The sequence below is a fragment of the Amblyomma mixtum genome, chromosome 5, assembly GCF_055824585.1.
Source record: "Amblyomma mixtum isolate Tamu chromosome 5, ASM5582458v1, whole genome shotgun sequence".
NCBI lineage: Eukaryota > Metazoa > Arthropoda > Arachnida > Ixodida > Ixodidae > Amblyomma > Amblyomma mixtum.
The window spans coordinates 60,413,612-60,437,292 of NC_143016.1; the positions used below are offsets into that span (position 1 = coordinate 60,413,612).

Here is a 23,681-nt window from a genome sequence, read left to right on the forward strand (position 1 = left end):
AGAGCAGAGGTGCTGCTGTCTGCGATTTTCGGGCTGCGGGAAAGGAGGAAGCCCTCACTGCTTCAGATCAGGTTCGCTTTGTGCGGGAGAAGTAAGAACGGCGAGCGCGGAAAGTATAGAGTGCAGCGAACAAACAACGCGTGCCGGGGGCAGTGTGGAAAGAACAATGCATAATCACTGCGCCTCGCGGTAGACTACACGCAGTTATAGTAGATGGCGTGCATAGTCAGACTACGCGCATAGTGGAAACGTCTGTCGCCGGATATTGCGTTCATTGCAGACCACGCCTTTCTTTCATGTGGCTCCATTTTTTGTGCTTATCCTTAATATGTGCAGTCTGCCGCTGTGCTTTGATCAAAGCAAATTTGTTTTTGTTTTCCGTATTTGTACTAAACTATCGCTGCAACTGTATGCTGAATTTTTTTTATTTTTGCTCTGTTTTCTGTTCTTGAATTTCTTAATTTTGTTCTTCCTTCAATCTTTAAACTGTATGAGATTGAGGGTATATAAAATGAATGAATGAATGAATGAATGAATGAATGAAAGCTATGTGCATAGACAGAAGCAGAAGGCGCATGTCGAGTGCAGAGAAGATAACATTGAGCACGGTTAGCCTATAGATCGTGTAGGAAACACTAGTTTGCGTAACTCGCTCGCTCCTCCGTCCCTTCCTCCTCTTTTAAGTCGGTTTCAGAACGTAGCAGCTTTGGCAAATTTCTAACACGCCTAAAACAAGTGCCAAGCTATTCATTCCGTCGATGGCGAAGACAAGTAACACCTCAGATGTATTCGGTTTGTTTCATTTACGGATCACTTACGCAACTCCTGTGCTCTGTTCCGGTGTCCCTTCTTTATGAAACATAATTTAAAAACATGGAATAAAAATTTAAAAATTTCTAGTTCAAATTCTGAAAGCGTGCAACCGTCGGTCGTCACAGTGGCCCGGTATTCGTTGGTGATAGTATTGGCCTATGAAGGAAGCGCCCAAGTTGTCGAGAAAAATCTCCCTTTGCCCTCGTTTCCCGTACTACTCTGCAGGGTGGGAAAATGGATGCTGAGACAACCGGCAAAAGATACAAGTTTCGGAGGCATATCATGTGTCTTACAATATGTAAGAAGCCACATCTGTATACATACAACGTGAATCCCACAAGCCGCCCGGGAAGCGCAAGCTCGTTCAGACTGCAAAACCGGCTCCACGTTCACCGATTTCGAAGCTTCGTTCGAAGATCCCCGGAGCACTCTGTAGATGCATCCAAGTAAAACCTCGACCACCGGCAAACTTTCCAGCCTGCTTTGTGTCTCAGAAAGGCATGCGTTTTCATGCACGGATAAGCTTGGAAAACGGTGCCAGATCTAGAGAATATATGAGGCGTGCCAAGGCTGCGGAAATGCGCAGTCTGTGGACCATAACAACTTTCTTTTTCGTGCTTTTTTTTTCTCAGCGATGTTATATGACTTGAAGAGCGAAACTTTAGAAAGATTTCCGCGAAGCGTGCAAATGCGATCGTGCCGCTTCTTTCAAGGTGGCTGCACAATATCTCATTCTTTCTCGTTGCATTGAAGAAACGGACCTTGCAAAACCGCGTGATGTTTCATCGGATGAACCATTTCAAGCAGAGCAATAACGTTGTGAACCATCTTTTTTTAAAAATGTAAGAAGAGAGTAAAGGCAGTGTGCTTGAAAGGGGGGGGTGCTTAGCAATAGCCTGGGAATTATGTTGCTTTGCAGCAATTCTTCAAAATCTTCTCTTGTGAATTCACAACAATAATACTGGCTCTTTCCACAGAATAGATGCTTTGTGAATAAGTTTGTACTGTTTTATTCGCTTTATAGCTGCCGCACAGACATGCTTGACATTACCTGTGAGTTCCTTGTGCTCTCCTTCACAGCTTTGTGTGAATAAAAATTTAATCATGAACAAGGCATGGATATAAACCAAGTTACGATTTCAGCAGCGCGAACACGGTTAGGAAAAGACAGAAGGCGGACAGGACAGAGCGCTGACCGCCTTATGTCTTTTCCTAACCGTGTTCGCGCTGCTGAAATCGTATGGATTCCCACCAACTAGCCCGCCAGATTGTGTTAAACCAAGTTGCAGCGATAGATATTACTCAAATTCACTTGAACCTATTGTAGAAGTAGTGAAGAATCGATGTAATAAATGTAGCCTATTCTAACGACATACATAGTTCACTAGACTTTTCAGGAACGTTTCTCGCAAATATTTCTCAAAGAATCTCTAAGTGTAATGGTCAGAACGGCGTCCCATAGCTCACGGTCTTGTGATGCTCGCTGTGAGGTCGAGGAGTATGTACTACATAACGAGAAAAATGTGATAGAGCTTCATAAAACTAGAACTTATAATCAAGGACACCTCTGATGCTTTATTGTTCCTCAGTTTTTTTCCCTGCATGTCTCTTCCGTCAGAGGAACGTGTCCTGCTTTTTCGCGAGGTTTGACCGTCCTAATGTAACAGCAATGAAAAAGAACACTGCAGGTCGCTTGCTTGCTTTGCGTCATGTAAAATATTTTATTCGATAACCTAAATATACCTTTCAACGCCTGATCTTTTAAGCGAAACCTTAAGTATCTGCATGTATGTAACGTTTTGCACATGTGCAAATATATTTTTAGGATAGGATTGCGCTTACGCATGTTCTAGTATCTGCATTGTGCAGAAATGAAAGGTTACTGTCATTTTATCTTTTTTAATGTTGCGCCTGTTTCCACCACAGGCGAAAAAGAGAGAGAGAGTCGGCGCTTACCTTGGGCATAAGTGAGCTAGCGGCTTCCTGCCCTGTGTACGTAGATACGTTATATGCGTACAGGTTTGCCACGACGGCTGTGAAACCTGTTTCACTGCAAGTGCTGGGTAGGTTAGGCGACCGTGTTTCTGTCTCCTCGCTACCATGGTCGCCACGTGAATTTGCATGCTGACTGTGTCTGATCCTGGCGTACTCATGACTTGACCCAAGGAAGACTGCTTAAGAAAACGATTAGGCAATGAGAGGTCTTGAGTAGCGAAAAACGTTTCCGAGCTATTAAAACGAGGTAAAGTTATTCAGACAACATATTGTAACTCAGGACCCTTATTGGGTGAATATCATAAGAGCGTGTGTTGCCTTTTTGTTTTCCTTTTTTAAAAAGTTAATGAGTGGCAAAATATCGAATGGTGGTGCCGAACAATGATTGCTTTGCCCTTTGACGTGAACGGCTTCGCAGTTTTCCATGAACCTACCGATGTCGCCAGCAAATCTTGGAACCTAATTCTCACAGCTGCTGCCATGCTAGGAACGAATATGGCCTAGCGCCTTTGTTGTCATGTATACGCCTGGCTCTCACGACTGCTGACGTCACGGGTGCGAGCCTGCCACTGGCCGCATATGTGAGATACTTTGGCAGTTAGACCCTTGCTTCGCCAATGCGAACTCTATGCGCATGCATTCGACTCCAACAGCTGCGAGCTCTGTCTTCATGAACGTGCGAATCCGTTGCAATAGATCGAACTCGGCAACGTCTTGTAAATAATTTTTTTGTTCTTTTCTTCTGTCGTGTGACGATGGCCGAGTCGTGTAAGTGCTTGGGCGCCGGGATCCCAAGAGTGTACGAAAAGAAAGCAGGTGAGAGAACCGGGCACACACCATACAAAGAGGTTTCTTTATGTCCCCCTATATACGGTGCTTATATACCGGAAAGCGTAGCCAGATAGACATCTACACAGACCCGGCCCTCTTCCGTGCGCTAGCTCTCTGCCGCGGTCGACGCCGCAGCGAGGAAGTCTCTTTCATTCGAAGTGCGTGCGATCGCCTCTCTATATATTTTTGTTTTCCCACTCACCCTCTCTCGCGTCATCTCTCTTCCCCCTCACTCTCTTGTTCCCCATCGAAGGTCGCCAACAGGTGGAAGTCCCCGGCCAGACTCTGCACCGCTGGTCTCCGAGAACGACTCGCCACTACTCCCTTCTCCCCCTCCTCAATCGCTCATCTCTTCTGTTTTTCTCTTTCTTTACCTGCCGCAGTGAGCACTGACTCTCTCGCTCATTCTATGGGACCTCTCGATTCATTTTTTCTTTTCTTTTTCCGTGGCAGGGTGCCTTATGACCGACTGGTTTCTCTTCTTGTTCGCGTCTTTACCTGCGCCGCCGCTGCTCCGACCGCCGCCGCCGCCGCAGCCGCTGGTGCCGCGGCGTTTTCTTGCCCACAGGCAACTTGCGTCACTTGCGCCGGACCGCTCGGTCGCGATGGAAGAAGAACTGCGGCCTGTTGGATTTAGTCAAGGACTTGCGCCGCGCCGTCTCGGGGGTCGAGCTGGTGAGTTGGAAGGCGCATGCCAGTGCAGTTTTTTCGCGCGTGGATAGCGCCGAACTTTGAAGGCATGCTGTACAGCGCGCGAGATGTGTGGATGATGTGGCCGTGTGTGGTGATCACGTCTCAGACCGTTTTACGTAACTATAACGAGTTCTTCCGTTTGAACAGTGGCGTGTCGCGCACGCCCGGACGCCGCCATACTTATTACACTTGCATGATTTCGCGCGTGTTGTTTGACGTCACTGTGTCCATCTCCTCCTTTGTTTTGACAGCGTCGCTTGTAATTATGTGTGGTGTCCCTGTGAATTCGAGGGAAGAAGAATGATATGTGCTGGATATCTGCCATTCGGTAGTTGTGTGGTTCGTGCGTCAGTTTCATTTCGGCATGATATTTTTCTGCGATCTCGACGGGAATGATCGTATGTCTTCACATACATTCTTCAAGGTAGAGTAGCTTTCTTAGGATAGAGCAGTTACGACTTACGCTCATGTACCTCACACTCATGTACCTCATTGCAACCATACGGCTACAACGCAGGCGTTTCCTTACCTAGTAGCCTAAAATAAAATGCACCTGTATTGAAATCGGTTGAAAAACTTCCCTTGTCTCAACCGCACCGCTAAACTTGCAAGCACTTCATCAGCATAACTTTTTTTTTATTCCTCCATATTCACGGGCAATAGCAAATTATGCCAGGGTTTTTCTGCCATGTTCACAGAGCCACAGTTCAAAACCTTAGCCGCCGCGGTGGCTCAGTGGTTATGGTGCTTGGCTGCTGACCCGAAAGACGCGGGTTCGATCCCGGCCACGGCGGTCGAATTTCGATGGAGGCGAAATTCTAGCGGCACGTGTAACTGTGCAATGTCAGTGCACGTTAAAGAACCTCAAGTGGTCGAAATTTTCGGAGCCCGTCACTACGGCGTCTCTCATAGCATGAGTCGCTTTGGGACGTTAAACCCCATAAACCAACCAACCAGCTAAAAACCTCATCACGCAAGTTCTCCATGCGTCCTTTGTTGTTATGTTCGAACGAACTTCTCCCTGTTTGCGACAGAGATCACTAAGGGCCATACCTCGTAACCACTGGTCGCCACCGCCCATGACACCATTTGTAAAGATGCAGGAAAAAAAAAAATGCATGCACCGGGAAAAGTTTTCGGCGGGCGGTTTTCGCTCACACTAAACGTATGTGCATGCTTACTTTCAGTTTTTCTTTTTTTACTCACTTCCACTGCTATTTACTCTTCTCTAGTCCTACCGCTTATACAGCGCAAAGAATTCTGCTTAAACTTGACAGCGCGTACTCCAACGGTGGTTTTAATTTTTTTTATTTATTTCCAAGGCAGAGCATCTCGAAACAGAATTCTGGGATAGAGGGAAAAGAGAAGAGGAGGATGACAGGTGTGATTTATATCATTTTATCTTCCCCCCGCCTCCTCTCTACCTACCGATTCGCCACGTCTATACAGCATTGTTACTTGCCCGCAAAAAAGGCAGTTACCTCCGCACTTGAGCCACGTTGAAAGCTTTTCTCGGTAGATTTTCACCCAAGCTTATAGCGAAAAGGAGGAAACAGTCGTGCTCTCGCACGTAGTCGGATGCTCAATCGATCGGCTGCTGCCGAAATCGATGGACCGGAAGAGTGACTGCGAGGCACAGCCGGAAATCCAGATGCGGTGATGAGGAGGAGTGAATCGGCGCTAACTGGACTGCTGTGCTTTTGCCCACACGCACGCACATACACATGGACGCGCACAAACAGGCACGTACTTTAGACGCTCCTGTGTGTATGTGTGCGTACGGTTTGGCGCCTTTGAATTTAATTATGAATAACTGCCAACTAGCCCAACAAGTTCTTTTAGACGCTGACCTGGCGGTTTTTCTGTGGAGTGGTGTTAAGCCTATTAGTCGCAAAAGCACTTGATGGTTCACGCGGTAAATCTCACCGGGATCGTTCAGCCGGCAACATCGCGCGACGAAAAAAGACAAATTGGGCAATAAAGAAACAAAATGTCGAGAGCTGCACGCGATTCCGCGTTATCCCTCGCTATTTTAGTCTTTCCAGAATGTTTCGCTTCCAAGCTCCATTGGGACTACTATCAGGGCTGAAGTAGAGGTTTATAACATTCAGTATTTTACGCCCCTCCAGCCGGATTTCAGTATGAGAAGTCAGTTGTTTACAAAGCTTTTACCGAAATTCCCATTACGGCTGTGTTGTGGCGTTGTTTCCATCTCGTTTGTTTTTCCTTCTTTTTTTTTTTTAAATCGCAACTGCATGCACTTCTACTTTTCACTTAGACAATTTTTTTTTCTTCATTTTCTCTTCGAGAGTTCCTTCATCTCGAGGCGGACGGAGAGAAACATCCATCTGCTGACTCTTCTGTTCCCAGATCGAAAAACAGCGCCGGGCACAACAGTACGATGGAAAGAAAAAGATAGAGCGAAGAGACTAAACGGACGAGCTCTTCCAACTTGTCGCTTTCCGAATGGTTTCCCACTTCACTTATCTCCCTGGAGCATTTCCCAAGAGGCGCCGTTCTTTTTTTTTTTTTTTAGAATCGCATTGTAAAAAAAATCAACAAAATAAATCAGAGAAGAAAGCCAGAACGGGGGAGATAGACATCATTTTCTTGTCTGTCGCTATTGCAGCACTGCCGGTGACTATTGTGCCCGAGATATGCGTCTGACTTTCTATGCAGTCTCAATTACTCTCCGGCCGCTACTTTGTTGCAATCCGTCTTTTAACCTGGGTGTGTTTCGAAGCTATCTTATACATTTTCTCGCGAAGAAAGACGCTTCTAAAGTAGTGTCCCGCTATTGCTTCGTTGCATAGGTCCCTGTTCCTTTTCGCCAAGATCTGAAAACAAAAAGAGAAAAAGAAAGTTAACAATGCTTATCGGAACAGAGATTTGCGCTGCATGCGGTGGCTCATTTATATGAATAGCTTCGGATCGCTCAAGATTTCTTTGCTATAAGAAGGATAAAGCCACCTCGCTTGTGCTGGATTTCGTAAATTCGGCTGAGCCTCTGTCATTCGCTAAAAGTAAGGATTTTGGACACGCAACTTCGGCTTACATATATGGGATACCACGATGCGCACTTTGAAACTTCGTGTTCGAAGCTGCGTAAACACTTCGCCCTCACGGCTGAACTCCGTCTGTTGAGGACCGCTGAGTTCAGTTGGTGTGTTTTGTTTCTCTTAATCCGCTTCGTTATTGGACAACGGTGCACCTTCTCTGTTTATTGTTCCTTGCTTCACCAGTTCTTGCGCAAATGGCTCACAGGCTTGCTATAGCTTGAGGTTTGATGAACTCCACTTCAAGTGCTTGTAGATACCCATAACGATAAGTAGTGGGAAAACATGGCGATTGGGTTCGGATGGATTAAAAAAAAAAAGATCCCATTGACAGCTGCCAAAGAAGACTAATGTTAGCTAGAGACTGTGTGCGCTTGAAAAAGGATCCGGTTGCACGGTTCACGAAGAAAGGGGTATCCGAGAGACAAAGAGGGGATTAACGTGCGGACATGGTCGGTTTGACGCAACCGCGTTTCAAGATCCGTCGCTAAGGTGTCGTCTGGGTGCTACAGTTTATTTTCTTTCCTGATCCTACTTGCTTCCCATTGCCGTACTCACAACCAACTCATTCTGACGCACACGCCTTTCTTGGGCTGGTTTGCATTGAGGAAAGACACCGCAAAGGAAAGAGAAAAATTGCAGAGTGACGATAACGGCGAAGAACAGCCCAAGTGTTCGTGTACCGTCGAGATAGGATTCATTGCTCGCCGGTGCTTAACACAGTGGGAGCTTTTTAATACGTGAGCGTTAAGTGGAAGCGAAGAGGCTCGTTCTTTGTGAAACCGGTTGTGCAGCAGGCTTACATAATTGCGCGAAAAAAAAAAGTCTTCGCACACCGCAGTGTTCTCACGTCACTGGAAGTCGATAGCACGCGACATCTCGGCGCTTCTTAAAGACCTTATGCAAATATGCAACCAGGAGTAAACGGAGGAAGCAAGGCAGCACCAGTGACACACACAGACACACAATTCGGGGTTTTGTCTTGTCCTTCCATCGCTGGTCACTTGGCTAACTGCCATTCTCGCCAACAAGAGACTAAATTCGTACTGTGCCGTTTTGCTGCTGTATTTTTTTTGCGCCACACTTTGTAAGACTAACTGGCGACTAGCATCATAAATTACCCGGCACTCTTTAGAAAAGTGCGATGGAACAGCGCACAGAACCAAAACAGCTAAAAAAAAAAGCGGGCAAGACAATCGATAACGTTCGAGCGCCTTTATTTGTTAGTGATCATTCCATCTGTCGCTTCTAATCGTGTCTGTTTTTTCATGCGCCCGATTCCAACTTACTCTTGCAAGGAACCAGCTATAGGTACCCGCTGGCGAGTCTGATTAGGCGCCACTTGTTACAGGCTTAGAAATGCAGGCTTATGACGACTGAGCATTTGTGATGGTCCTTGCTCCTAACACTGCCGAGATTGGGAAAAGAGTAACGCAAGCTGGAGAAAAATTGTAAATATGTGGCATTTAACGTCCCGAAGATATGCAGTACGGGGTACGGGGGACGCCGTAATGGAGGGCTCTGGATTTATATAGCCCACATCGGGCTCTTTCACGTGCGCCGCAGCACAATGTTATTTTTTTTTTTTCATTTTGCTCCATCTAAACGCAGCCGCCGCAACCGGGTTTCAACCCCGCGACCTTTGGGTCAGTAGCCGACCGTCAAAGCCACCGAGCTAGCGAAGCGCGTTATACGTTGGAGAAGTCATGTTGCCATTCATATCTGGTTACTTCCAGTTCACGGAATCTATCGTCTCTTTTCACTCAGACTTTGTTCTGGTGGCCCTACTTTTTTTTTTTTTTTTGTTCAAGTGGGGCTATAAATTTTTGGACTTCTTTTTGTAATATCTCCTTTGGTCACAGTGCCACGATATGTGTACACAACTTGTTACGTGCTGGTTCTGGTTACTGTTGGAACATCATATTAAGCCTGGCTTCAGAAACGAACACAGAAAACTGCTGTTTAGTGGGATGCCTATGTGTTTTATCCAAGTGTTTACACCAATGCACGCGTCAACGCATTCAAGTGCCCGAAGAGAGCTTCATTGTTTACATAACGAGTTTTTCTGACAGAGATGAGTCAAAAGAAGCATAATTGAGACCAAGTGTACAGTCACGATGTGGAGAAGTCCCGGAAGAAATTGCATAGTTAATAATGAGGGAGGGTGGAATTTCTCACTGTGCTATCTATAGGCATGTTTTCTTTTTTAACAAAAATCTGGAAGTATTGGATTTTCTCCCTACTGGATAATAATGCCTGACTGAAGGAGATATTGTTTTCAAGAAGGCAGAATTTCCCCGCCTTTCTACGCTGACGGTCAAACAGCCCATTGCACTTCAAAAAGCTTTTTTTCACGCTTAGATAAGCATTGCAGACGCCGTGAGCTGGACTGCAGCCAAAACGCCACGTTAGCGCAAAACGGGCCAGAGTGTAATAGATGGCGAAATAAGGGCGAGGTTGTTATCTCGGATCGATGAAAATTCGGACAAACTATTGTCTGGTGCATGTCGAAATAGCCAGCAGGCGAGAAGGTGTGACCTTTCGGGAATTCTCAAAGGCTTTGTGCTCTTCTTCACGCTTGAATTCCCCATTTTAACGCCTTCGTTTTGTCCTGACCTTTTTTTCTCCCTACGGCGTTCTCGCAAAAAAGCGAAGACATACGCCGTATTGGGCAACCGCGTACGTCCGATTGCTTGGGAACAGAGGAACACCGGACTTGTTTTAATGCTTCGGCCGCAGAACGAGAGGACAGGGACGACATCGCTTGCAAAAGAACCCAGGCGTTGGGAAAGCCTAAAAGACGGCCGAAACCGAAACGACAGCGGCGTTCAAGATAGACGAACGGGCGCTTCTATGAAAACCACGAACACCCGTTGCGATTTCTGTCAAACGGGAGGGGGAGATCAAAAGGAAAAGAGATGGATGGGGACAGTGAGGTAGAGAGGTAGAAAAAAATAGCGGGGGGGAGGAGTCGTTAGGATATAGCACGCTTCGGTGCTTCTCGAAGAGGGATAGCGTACACATATACTGATGGGCGACTGCACAACAACGGTGCGAGGAGGCAGAGAGACCGTTAAGAGAAAGGCAGATATGAGTTAACGATCTTGCGGGCTTTTTAGCGGCGTTCACCCCGCTCTCGTGTGCAGCGCACGTAAGGAAGGGGGCATCCATTTATAAGCTGCTGCGGTGGCGGCGACGGCCATCAATTTTCTTCAAACGGCAATCGCTACAGGGCAGCGCTCTCCGACTCCGTCTAATTGGTGGGAGGGCAGCGATTCTTGACTCGGCAGCAGCGGGCGGCCCTGTCGAAACTACGATCAAGGCGCGGCGCCGTTCTGCGGTTGAGTCGCTCGTGAGTCACCGCCAGAAAGTTAGAAACAAAGAGCGAAGCCCCGCCGCCGCTGCCGCCGTTGTTGTGGCATCGATCCCACGTAATCGCTCGTTACTTCAGAGGCGGTTTCACTTTCATTTGTTGTGTTCGGTGCTTTTGGCGATGTTGCCGTTGGCACGGCCCTTACGCCAGCTCGGTAATATGCGTCGTTTCGGCGTCCATTCTAATCTCTGCGCGTGCACCCGCGACCGTGAGTGAGGCAAAGTGAGGTGTTCTTTAATAGCGACTCCAGTAAACGCCCAAAGGACTCCAATGTCTCATTTTGCAGCGGTCACAGAACTTCTGCAATAAGTACATTAAACGCGCTCTAAACAGATCATTTTTCGTCATTTCGATATAATCTACAAAACTTACGCAATGGCATCTCGCTTGCGTGCTTGCGGTTCTCAGATCTCAGAACAAGTGCTTCATCCGCTGTATTACTTTTCTCTTGTCGAGCCCTTTTGCGCTGTTTAGAGAGAGAGAAAGTTCTGTGAGTATATTTGTACCTTTTGTGTAAATATCATGAAGCACCGAGCTCTAATTTCAGTAATAGCTTCGCAGGACGAGGAGGTGAAATGTCGCAATTCGCGTTCTGTGTACATACCGTCGACCCTGAATTGAGAAATATTTTTTTTTCCGCACCGAAACATATCTTTTTTGCCAAATGGTAGCAGCGCCGTATTCGGCAGTGTTTGCTGCCCTTTTTACGCTCGTGACAATTTTCCTTGAATGTAATATTATAGCAAAAATTATAGCCTCATCGCGGACAAGGTACGATACTCAATTATGCTATGCAAACCACGAGACCCGAATCGGAGCTGTTTTTTTTTTTCACTGATAATTAAAATTCCTGAATACTCTGCCTGTTCTGCCTCTGAATCTCATTAAACATATTACTCGGATTGCTTCTGTCCACTTTGGAAACCGAAAGCTTGGCACGTTCAATTTTCTCGAAAATTGGGGAGTTATGAAATTTCCATGGGCGTTTGGTAATCGTGGTCAAGGCGAGAAAGTCGATGCCGGCTAATTAAATCCACGCGCTTCTCTCATCAGCGTTTGCAGCATCGGACATTCAACTGACACCTAGTAGCTTTTATTGTGCCAGTTTAAAAGTGCTCTTGGAAAAAAAAAAAGTATATAAACGACAAAGCGTAGGCATACCAACGGTTGCATAGAGGAAAAAAGGCCAGAAATTTATATCGCAGCACGTGTGCCTAGGACGGGAGTCGGCTGCTTTGGCTGCCAAGTATTTGTTGCGAAACGGAATGGCACGTATATAAGGGCAGACAAGGAGGCAGCGTGTCACGTGTGTAGGCTCGGTTGATTTCCCAATAAGCGAAGTCATTCTTTTGCTTAGATATTTGGCGTTTGTGTTAGCTGCGTCTCACTAACTGGGCGTTCCCCGATTAAGCTCGTACGCTGTGTAAAGGCACGAATTCTACGATTCGCTTAAAACGTCTTGGCAGGATAGGACCTTTCCGGAAGGGATAGAACTTGGAATCGCGTGCCAAATTTTTGTGGTTGCACGAAGATATTAGGAACGCGTCGACGATATCTGTTTGATAACATTACAGTCGCATACGCAACTCACGAACGCAGCGGCGAAGGCTGCGCAAAGGACAGCCTCCAATTAAGGGCGCTGGCGAACTGTCGTGACGTCACAACCAATCGCCTTGCCTTGCAGGTTGGGTGCTTGTTATTAAATCGTCGAGCCAATCCGCAGTTTGTCAACTATCAAGAACTGCTCCCACGTGCCGCCACCGCCGGTAACGAGCTATCAGTGCGACATGACAAAGTCGCCGTTGACGAAAAAGACGCAGCGCTTTGAGATAAGGCGTTCAAGGACCAGGGTCTTTGTGTACGCAGTTGGAATGTGCCTGATTCCAACTGATCGATTCGATTTAAGCGGCGCATATTTAGACAGGGTGAGCAACCCGTCAGCCATCCGGGCCTTCTTTTTATGCTGTTCGTCACTGTTTCAAGGTTTGTTGTCATTAAACGGGATGTACTGCATGTTCCCTTCCACACGGTCCACCTTCACTCCTGCCAACCTGAAGCGCTGGAAAACAAACTGATATGAAACGGGCTTCCGAAGGAGGGTCGTAAAAAAGTCATTCGCCTTGAGTATCTTTCGTGTAAAGATAGCTTTCACCGTGGTATAGGCTGCTACGATGTTTACCATTGCATGCCTTTTTTTATTACAGTGCATATGTAGACTGGCGCAGCCAGTATATATTGATAAGCTGAATGCGCTAGATGCTGAGTTCGGACGGGCCGAAAAAATATTCCTCGTTGTTTTGAATCATTGATTCCGGAGCGATGCACAACAAGTGATTTTTTTTTTAGTTTGTTCTTTGATGGCCTCACGGAGCAGCAGCAACAACGCTATACGATGCGTATGTCCGTCGTGTACAGATGGAGATGCAGCAGTTTATGTAGAAAAAAAAGACCACACCTTCTTTGTTACCCGCACTTGAAGATACTATTGCAATCGAATACGAAATACTTTTTTTTTTTTTTGCATTGCTTCAAGATCAGTGGTCCTTACGAATATAAGATATGATGTTGGGCTAGTCGGTTCATGGTTAGAGTGAAACAAAACTGCGCGAAGAAGACGGGACAAAAGAAAGGCACGAATACACACACACAAAGCGCAGACTTCCAACTGACTTTATTTTGTAAAAGCAGGGTGCTTATAAAGGCAATCACAGCAAACTAGGAGACAAGCAGAAGCAACGTGCGAACGGCAATGACAAAGTCAACAATACCACGTGTGATTACGACGCATGAAAAGTTCGAATGTGACCTTACGAATATGTAGTGGGTCTGCGATTGCATGTTCAATAAATACAGCGTTGTGCCGTTTAAGTGTGACCGATGGGACACAAAGAAGTCGTCTGCGCTGTTGAAACAAAATCTATAAAAACAAATTTGTTGTCGTTTTTAAAGGGGCACTGCACCTTATAAAAATGGTCTATGACTGTCGATAGACTTCTTATGCACTCTTTTGCCTTCCTATAGATATTTCCTTTTGTCTATTCATAGTCTATAGACAGCCTATAGAAAAAGTCTACGAAAAGGTTATGGCCACGGATCTTTTGAGTCTATAGGTTTTGTATGGCCTATAGACTAGTCTATGAGATTTGTCTATAGAAAGTGCATAGCCTTTATAGATAAAAATCTGTGGACAGTCTATAGGCTGTCTAAATAAATTTTTACATGGGTGAGAACAAATAGGAGTTGGCCTTATGGTATTAATCTCTATGCAGTCTATATGATCTGCATGGCCTATATACTAGTCTATGGCATTTGTTTATAGAAAGTCCATAGCCTTTATAGGCAAAAGTCTATGGACAGTCTGTATACTGTCTAAATAAATTTTCTAAGGGTGAGAACAAATAGGAGTTGGCCTGTATCAATGCATGGCACCGCGATCTAATCACAATGAGACCACTTTCACCGAAAACAGAGGTTTTAAAAGTTAGAAAAGCGAAAAAGAAACAAAATAGAGGTATCCCCATCATCGGCAAATTTTGGAAGTAAAACACATGCGTCGACACCGATTTTTTTTTTTCGCGTATCCCAGAAGCTAATATACACCCCCATCCACTTCAAAACGATGGCCACCCGTCCTTGTCGGTAAGGACGGCATGAGTTTGAATCGACTGGCGGGAAGATTTTAAACCCAGTTTTCTAACCGATGGAAATCAGTTTTACATTATTGACGGACCAGAATACTGTGTAATTTATCTATACCCTAACATATTCACAGACAAGAGTGTTGTGTAATTTAGCTATACGCTGACTAGAAAAAGATTTTATGAATGTGTATTTTCTCTACTTGCGACTTTGGTGTTCTATACTCCTAGAAGGCCATTTGGCTCTATTTTGGACAATTTTTTTTTTGGTGAGGAGCTGAGCTATAGGGCTGGAATTGGGTTCAATATATTTTCGCGATGTAGGGAGAGTTCTGATTTTATTTGCTTGCCTCTTGTTTTAGTTTGTTATGGTATAAACGAAAAGAATGGAGGTCACAGGTTTAAAGGGCACAACGTGGTTTTCTATAAAAGGTTCGACTCGATGGCTGTGGAGTTGCCATTCCACCACTGCTAATAAAAACGTATGAACAGGGGTATAAGTGGCTTTGGTCGCTTCTGCATCAGAGAAGGGTGCACGCAATGCCACAAACACGGCAACATCCAGGCTCACTGGTGCGTCTGATCTGGTTTCAATTACTTTTTTTTTATGGCAGAATGTTTTTAGAAACGGCGGAACCCAGAATACAGCCAAACTTACAAATCTCGCAGCCACACTTTCAAAGGGCTGTGCATAAAAGTTCCCTTCCGACACCGGCCGCCTCATCAACAAATTAAGGCTTAGCATAACTGAACCTTACTCATTTCTGTTTCTTATTACATTCACTGTAACGAAGATAGTAATGAAATGTGTACTTTTAATAAAAGGATTAAGGGCGCGTTATGCATTGCTTTTAAGATGCTGCAGCTAGAGATTTCCTTTCAAACAGACTGCATGCTACAATCTCGGACTTTGTAACAGCCGGGCAAGTCAGAGCATGAAAGCAATAGGTAAACATATATGTGTACTTCTCCTTCTCATTGACGTGCCCGTAGGCAGGTTCTTGGGAACAACACCTCCGGTGTACCTTCGGGCTTCAAGTGCGTCGGCGTATTAATGAATCGTTCCGTAATAGTACGTTATAGTTAGGTCAGTTGGTACATTTCGCTTTAGTTAATAATTAACCACCAGGAAGAGAAGAAAGCACAAGTGATCACAAACGTGGAGTCCCGTGCGCCTCCTTCAACTCGGTGTTTTCCTCCTTTCCATGTTACTCATTTTCAGCGCGAAGTAATTAACTTGCGCAAACTTGGAATGCTCGCATTTTACTCGACGCTTCCGTCTTGCCAGCTGGCGTCGATGGGTCTGCCTGGGAAGGGGCCAAGTCGTTTCGTCACCCTGTCCACGTGCGCCTTGTGACACATCCCACTAAAGGCCGAACACATCGATTAGGTCAAATTTTTCTTGAGCTTCCCTTCTAATTTACACTCGGTTTAATACTCCAGAAGTTTCACGCCTTGAGTAAAACACCAGGATGCCTTCAAGCAAACTGTTCGTGCTAACCATTCGCAATAACGAAGAGTGCTCGACGGAGCAAGCTGTCGAATGCAAGCAGGACTGGCCACTTCCGTGTTGTCCTGTGTTACGCGAACCGGTAGCAGGGATGGCGCGTACAGGGACAAGCCAGGCTCAGCTGTCGTGCCGCCACTTGTGTCCGGCGTGCGCGTTTCCAATGCGGCGTTATTATGCAGTCGCTGACGCGCGTCAAAACACGGCACGCGGAAAGGAAGGCCGCCCTATTGCGGTTGCTACGACACGGTCGCCGTCGTGATGGCGGACTTGGCAGAACGCGGTCTCCGCGCTAGTAATGCGTCTCTGTGTGTCCCCCCTCTGCGGTCTCCCCGCCGCCCATACAACACGCGCGGCTGCGTGTATTCAGGCTCTCGTGCGCGCGCTCGCTGTTTACCTGACGACGTCGCTGCTAGCTCGCAGGGAGAAGGGAAGACATGCGGTGCTGCCGCTCATCCTGTTTTCGCCTGGCCGCCTCCTTCGCGTGCCTGCTGAGCAGCGGCCGCACAGCGCTCGCTGCTTTGTCACGGCGCTGTGCCTCTGTGTCGCGACGCGGCCTGACTGCGCCGCCGCTTTTCTCCTCGGTTGCTGCTCCCAGCGTCAGTCGCTCGGTTGCTTTCTCGCTTTGCAACAAGAGCAGCAGTAAAAAGAGTAATTGAAGCTCTCTAGAAGACGCAACCTGTAATGAATACGCTCGAGAGGCTTTTTGTTATGGTCCTGGTGTTCGCGCCTGGCGTCTATCAGTGAGCTTTTTTTTTAGATCGTTAACTCTTCTTAGCTTGCTCCTCAATTTTGCGCTGTCATCGTCGTCGCGCCGTCATCGGCGTCGGCGTCCGCAACGCCACCTGCCACTCGCTACCTGCCTCCTTCATGAAATGGTGGGCGAGTTGGTCCGACATGGTTCTTGTAAACCAGCGCAACGCGCGAAGCCAAGCAAGCAAGGGACAAAACGCAGCGCTGAACTAACAACAGAATGATTTATTCAGGACACCAGTGCTTACTTACACGCTGGTATCGTAGGAAAACAGGAAAATTTGGAGAACAACACCTTCCACAGGCTCTATATTTTCCTGTTTGTCTGCGATACCGGCGTGCAATTAAGCACTGGTGTCCTGAATAAATCATTCTGTTCTTAGTTCAGCGCTGTGTTTTGTCCCTTGCTTGTTTGACTTCGAGCCGTTGCGCTGGTTTACAAGAACCTGCCTCCTGCGTCGGCTTGCGGGTGGAAGTCTTCATCATGAGCCTGACTGAGCTCACCGCAAGGCACAGGGATAGAGGGTAATCCTCATTTCCACTTTAGTCGAGAAAAGAGAGAAGGAAATTGAGGGAGAGAGAAGAGAGTGGGAGGTGACGGGTGGCCAAAACCTGTCGCCGAAACGGTGGACGAAACTCACCTAAACCCACCACCGAAGCAGACTGCAGAGTATCACTGCCGTCATGGGGAAGTCCGGATCCACCTCCGGCTGTCTCACTTTGCGAGGAAAAAAAAAAACACAAAACGTGTCCGTGAAAAATTATTTGCTGTCACATCGCAGCTAACGCTCAAACATTCGCGTTATACACTCGTATCCGTCCTGTATTTTTTTTTAGTGTTGTTTTGACTACACAGGAGAAGTGGAGGCTGAGGTGCACGACAATTGCCAGGAGTTTCACAAGGTTAGACCAAGCTTGTTTATTTCTTTCTGTATTTCTCCAATAGCGATATGAATATCACTTTTATTGCACCGAGATTTTTGCGACCGTAGTCGCGCTCTTCCTTCCGCTGCCTAGAATAAATGTGTATAGTCGTGAGCAATGCGAGGTGGAACAAACATTTTGCAGAAAATTGAGAATTTTCAGCTTACTTCTCGTCTAAATTTGCAAACGATTTTGTTTATTACACGCGCAAAAGAACCTTAGTTAGAAAAGAGAGAAAAGTGTGCTTTTGATTCATCTTTATGGAGGTATCTTTAACGGAGTGGTAAAAATTTGTTCCTCTCATATTCCTCACGACTGTATCTTATAGGCTGCAGTGGTTCACGGTTGATCATATAGTGAGAATGATGATGAGAACCATTGACTTTTTGTTTGCACTGCGGTAACATGTGCACTTTTTCTGGGGAAGTGTGTTTGAGGGCTGGGCGCGTGAAATTCACACAGCATTCACATCTAAGCCACTGGAATGTGCATAGTACTCATTATGTGTCAACAGCCCTAAGAACGACGGGACGTAGATAAAGAATCAAAGAAAAGCGCTGGTTCTTTCTGACTACATTCCGTAGTTTTCTGCGCTTTTGTCACTTAATTAGTTCTCACCGAAACAAAGTTTAACTTTGTTGATAATGCACCGGCAAGAGTGGCTGTAAAGGAGCATTCGTGTGCCAGAATCTCAATAATGTTCTAAAAAAAAAAAACGAACCTGTGAAATAAGCGTCAGAGCCAAGGGGGGAACTGCGAATGCATTCAACGTTAGTGCGCTAACCATTTTTTTTATCTCTTGTTGATTTCATTACCTAACGGCACTAATGTTTCGACATGTTAACTGCCATTACAAGAACCGCGCAATCGGCGAAGTTACCACCAAAGTAACCATATATCCCACAACTTATACGCGCAGAGCTGACTCTCTCGATGACCAAACATGTCAGCAACCGATAAGGTCTGTATTTCTTCCTTTCTTTTTTTTTTTGCGATATGCTGATAGGAAGCAAAACTTCGGTAACGGTACCCTAGATGTCCAACTTTGGGCGTTGTAACCCTCTGCTCACTGACTAACTCGCGCAATTAATCATCCTTTTACCGTATCCATTTTGCGCTGGGCGTCACCACTATGTACTTTTCCTCTCTTTTTTCCTCTCCGGTGCACACTCAGCGAACACGCGTCGGTCACACGCGCCCCGGCGCTTCTACCGGCAGCGCTGCAGCGTCAAAAGTAGCGGCGCTCTCGGCAGCGAAGTTAGCCGCGCGCGGTGCGACACGCATTTTCCGCCTGACCGCATCCTGTTTACGCCGTTGTGCGCCGGCCGTGCGACTGCGTACTACCTTGTGCACTCGGCCCTGCGGCGTTGTCCGCGACGGCTGCAGAGCTGAACGCAGCCTCCGCCAAGCGAACGCGCTTCGCTGTGAAGGTGAGGGACGAATAAGCGACGCGGGCCCCTTCCGGCATCCTTCGCGCTCCCTGCAACTCCTGCGCGTCGTCGAAGGCTGAAGATTAAAGTATACAGCGCACCTTCGTAACTGCTCTGCGATGCTGCCCTCCTATTAGGCCTATAAATTTCTTGAATTCCGCGACGAAATCATGTAGTTCGAAATGGAAGATTCCTCTGCTCACCGTCGCTGCGGAAACAAAGGTCGTCATCATAATCATCATCCTAATCCCAGCAGCGTCCAGTGCAGCCCACATACACCTTCCATTGATCTCCAGTTAACACTGTCCTTCGTCAGCCGCATGCTGCGTTACCCTGTCTCTGCAAACTTCCGAGCCATACATCTCTCCACCTAACACAAGGAAATGGGGTTAACAGTTGAAACGAAGACTGACTTGAAGCACAGCGATGCACGACTATTATTCTGCGTCTTGCCTCTGTGTACTCGTGTGCGCGTTGGCTGCAGGCCCGGTTGCAGTGCACGGAATTGGCAAATGAGTGCTGATTAAGTGGGAGTGCAAGCGGGAAGCTGCAGGCATGTCGGGAGTAGTTCTATGCACATTGACTGCAGTGCAAATTGTAAGTAAGCAGGCAGCTGAATGTCCCGGTGCTTTGGGACGAAAAGCGTGCAGGAGCGTGATAGTCGCAAGTTAGCTCCTCCTGTCCCATGGGCCTTCCCATCAGCGGGCCATTCTCTGCGGCTAAGGTCATCACCAGTAAACGCCACTGAGCGTATAATCGAGCGGCTTCAGTGCTCAGCTATTTATAGCCGCTGTGGTGCCTACCCCTTCTCGATTGTCTTGATGGGTAATCAGTTGCCGTTCTCGTAACCATATTATATGTTTGCGTGTATGTTGAACTGCAGAAAACAGCGCAGAGCTCAGGGTACAGTATTCCGGTATAAGTTTTGTGGCCTTAATTTATAAACCAGCATAAAGAGGAGGCCCTTAATCACCGTGGGCCGAGGCAAAATGCCGCTTCCTACAGACTATTAAACCACAGGGCTTTAAGTGCAATGTGTCAACAACAGTTTATCAATCAACCTAGCACACTTTACTAGGACGCTGTGTCATATGTGTGGTATTCGCAGTGCCATGCTTAGCTGCTGGACACCATAGACACTGAACCATCACCCTGATTAAATATCTAGAGAGTTGTATGCTTTTGGCACTGACGGGCACTGACTTCAGGCAATGAAGGGCTCAGGTAGGATGGGCAGTCGGCAAGAAATTTTACGGTACACGGCTATGCGGGAGAAGAAACTGATTTAGATGCAGTCACGCAAGCACATTGCTTCAAATGCCTGCAATTATAAGAGTACATGCAGATTCCGTCCACTAGCACGTATATACTCCGAGGCAGCGCTACACTAAGCTTATTTCGACAACGCGCAACCCGCAAAAAATTCTAATGTGACTGTACGACACTTCTCCGCAGATTACTTGCATCATCTTCTCTGGCTGTTGCAGATCGCGCAATATACTTTAACGCATCTTTCGTGTCCTTGGTGCCCGTCACACGTCAAAGCGGCCGGATGGCAGCTATTAGCCGAGTTTCTTCAACGTTCCGAAACGGCAGCCGGAGAAAGTCATGAGGAAAGGAAAGGTGCAGAAAGCACGATTAAACAAGCGCGGAGATAGACTGCCTAAACCGGTGGGAACCGGTTTAGACGGGCTAGTCATGTGTCATTAGGTGAAGCATCACGAGCACTTGGCATTGCCTTCGCTGGCGCGCAGATTCCCTTTAGAGAGAGAGAGAGGGGAAATTAACGAACACGGGTCTTCCGAAGCTCTACAGCAGTGTCTGCCAGGAGGATACAGTTGACGGGAAGTTCTTGATCGATGGTAATTCTGCCGATGCGAATGCCTTAAAAAATGCGCTGCTACTTCACGCTGAAATGATCGCAGAACATCGATGAAATGTTTTCAAGAGTCCTTGGGAGTTCGAGCGCGTAGACTTATCGACGCAGCTCCATTGAGGCAAGGTAGCGAGTTCGAAAATGCGGAGAGGAAGAAGAGGGGTGTCGCATCGCGACGTCAAACTCGCTCCTGCGACACGTTCGCGAATGGCGACGTCGGAACTCCTCTGCTTGGATCGCCTGTCCCGTGAACGTACTCGCATGCGCTCCATGTTACGCAACTTCGGTGTTGGACGAGCACCCGCAAGTACCCGGTTTCATGGTACTCCGACTAGAGCTAGGAAGTTTTTTGACAGGTGTTAGTGCAAAATAATAAAAAAAAAGAAAAGAAATGACGTTTTGCGGGAAGTAGTGCTCCATGAGGCTTTGGTTAAATGCTACACGCGGCGGTAAAGCCGCTCTCGGGCGGCTTTCAGTCTTATTATACGAGACAGAGGTGCATGCTCGCGAACTCTCGGATTGCACTTTAAGGTAATTTGCAAACACTTGCGGAATGCGATCCACATCAGGGCTTCCGAGAATGTGCAGAGAGTTTTTAGCTCGCTAGCATTTATAGTGACCATTCCCTGCATTTAGCCGTTGTGTATTTGATTGTTTGTCTGAAACGTACTTTGTGGCAGGCCACCCGCCCGCGTATACCGGCAACCAACTTACTGTGCAAACGCGACAGGTTTCATCGTCAGCTCGGGGCGGCGTCATATACACTGACATGTTCAGCATTCTCAGAAACACTGCCGGTCGAACATGAGGTGGTGACGGTTCACTGCTGGTGAAACAACGATCGGATCTTTCCGTTATTGTTTTTTATCTGTAGACTTGTGTACGTCGAAGTGAACGCTCCATTCGAAGCTCGGCCCAAGCGCGTTTGCCAAACATACGGCGCTGCGTAGATTGCGAAACCCGCTCGCGCGCACGTAGGCGCGTCAGTTTTGCCGCAGTGAGCTATCTGTCGTGTAGCTAGTTATCAGGTGTATCTCTCCATAAACGAAAATATGCCGATAAGTCTATCAGAGCACCCGCCCTACGTGACTCAGATAAGGACCACTCAGAGTCGACGGGTGTTTCATTCTTTCCCTGCGCGGTTTCGGTAGAAATGGCCAGTACTCACGCGCGCAATCTTTGAGGCTTTGTTCGACGCGGCTTCGACGAGCAATCGCGGATCTTTAGACGTGCGGCCGAAAACCGGCTTTCCGCCAGTCGCTATACTGAGCCGCGCATTACGTTTTGTCTTTCTAGTGCTCCTCGAAAAACTCTTTAGTCCGTCACCTAACCACAGGCCACTGTCGATAAAACGAGGAGCAGCTTTTAGTTATGTATATCTTCTCAACCAAGTCAAATATAATTGTCGTAGACACTTGGCGGGATCAGGTGATCCGCTCTTGTTGGGACCATATTTGAGAGGGTGGCGGAATTCCTTACAAGAGTGACGTCAGATGACTACGTGTGCGTGGAACGCGCAGCTGTCTGCAGCTGTGCCTGGGCCAGCTCATTTACAACACAAGGTAGTGAGAACCTGAGAATTTTCATTGCATCTCCAGATGTATCTGATATAAGTCCTTGATCCATGGGACGCTACTATCGCTTTACACTAGAAGAAGTCATTGCTGTCTGACTCCGCGTATGGCATGGCGCTTTACGTATGTCTTAAAAGAGCCGACCGATCTTTCACGACAGTGCGGCAGAGAAAACTAATTGAATTAGCATAGGCCTGGTGGTACATATGCCGGTTCATGTTTCTCGTAATATTTTAAGGTAGGTGCGCTGATGTGGCGCAGTTAAATGAGCGAGTCTGTGACGTCTCCTTCTATCAATCAACGGCTGCTATCAATCAACGGCTCCTTTCTTTGTCGAAGTACGTATACTGCATGTAATTTTATGCACAAATTGTTTTCGTCAGCCTCATACAGCGGCAACAAGCAAGCTGTTGACTTTCAAAAAGCGGGCAGCATCAAGTGCAAGGGTAAAGTCGGGGACAAAAGTCTCCGGACCACGAGTTCCTCAAACGAAGCTTATAGCGCTGCTATCAGACAGCGGCTGCAGACCGCACTTGTGGAGATGAAAGAACAAAAATCTAACTTTTACCTCCACAAGTGTGGTCTCCAGCCGCCGACTAATTGCAAAGCTATCGGCTTCGTTAGAGAAACACGTGGTCCGGAGACTTGCCCCCGACTGTACATGGAAAACGCTACCTGTACAACGTCAATTACTGCCAATTCTTCGCGCACAGTACAATTCTCACGAGAGGCTCATTCCGACAGCCCGTACAATCGGAAAGCAAGCAATGTTTTGCTTCCTTTACTGACCTTTCCGCCGTCTTGATAGTTGTGTTAGTTTTATTTTACAAGCAAAGCCATCGCTGTGTGCGCGTCAAGTCTGGCGCAGTGATGGCATTGTCAGGTGGTGTGAGGGAGAGATAGACAAAGGTCCAGTGGAAATAAGCATCAATTCTTCTCATTCCCCGATTCCCCCGGGGCGTCCTGTGCACTTCAAGCCCCCCCCCCCCCCCCCCTCCCTCCTCTAGTTTTCGTATTCTGTAACACTTGAGGCACCCGACTATCCCCACCCTCCTTCATAACGACAGACTGCATCTGCGTCTGAACGGGAAAGCATAGCCTTGTTCAAATCAAATTAAATAAAAAAAATAGCAAGGAGGGCAGTGGCTCTTCTCTCATTCGCACCATTATGAACAGGATGCGCGTTCTTTTCACAATTCCTCTTCCTGTTTCCCTTCT

The 23,681-nt window shown here is 47.1% G+C and overlaps 1 protein-coding gene across 3 annotated transcripts in view; it reads left to right on the forward strand.

The window, feature by feature from the left end:
- The window catches only part of LOC149342368 (adenylate cyclase type 5-like), a 236,149-nt gene that overhangs the window by 98,040 nt on the left and 114,428 nt on the right, over positions 1-23,681 (forward strand). Inside the window, exon 1 of one of the 3 annotated variants that reach the window (XM_089544647.1) lies at positions 4,153-4,314. The exons of the other annotated variants lie outside the window; for them this stretch is intronic. The gene's annotated coding sequence lies outside the window, so the exon portion shown is untranslated. Of the gene's footprint in view, positions 1-4,152; positions 4,315-23,681 lie in introns of those variants that run through there. 3 annotated transcript variants of the gene reach the window in all.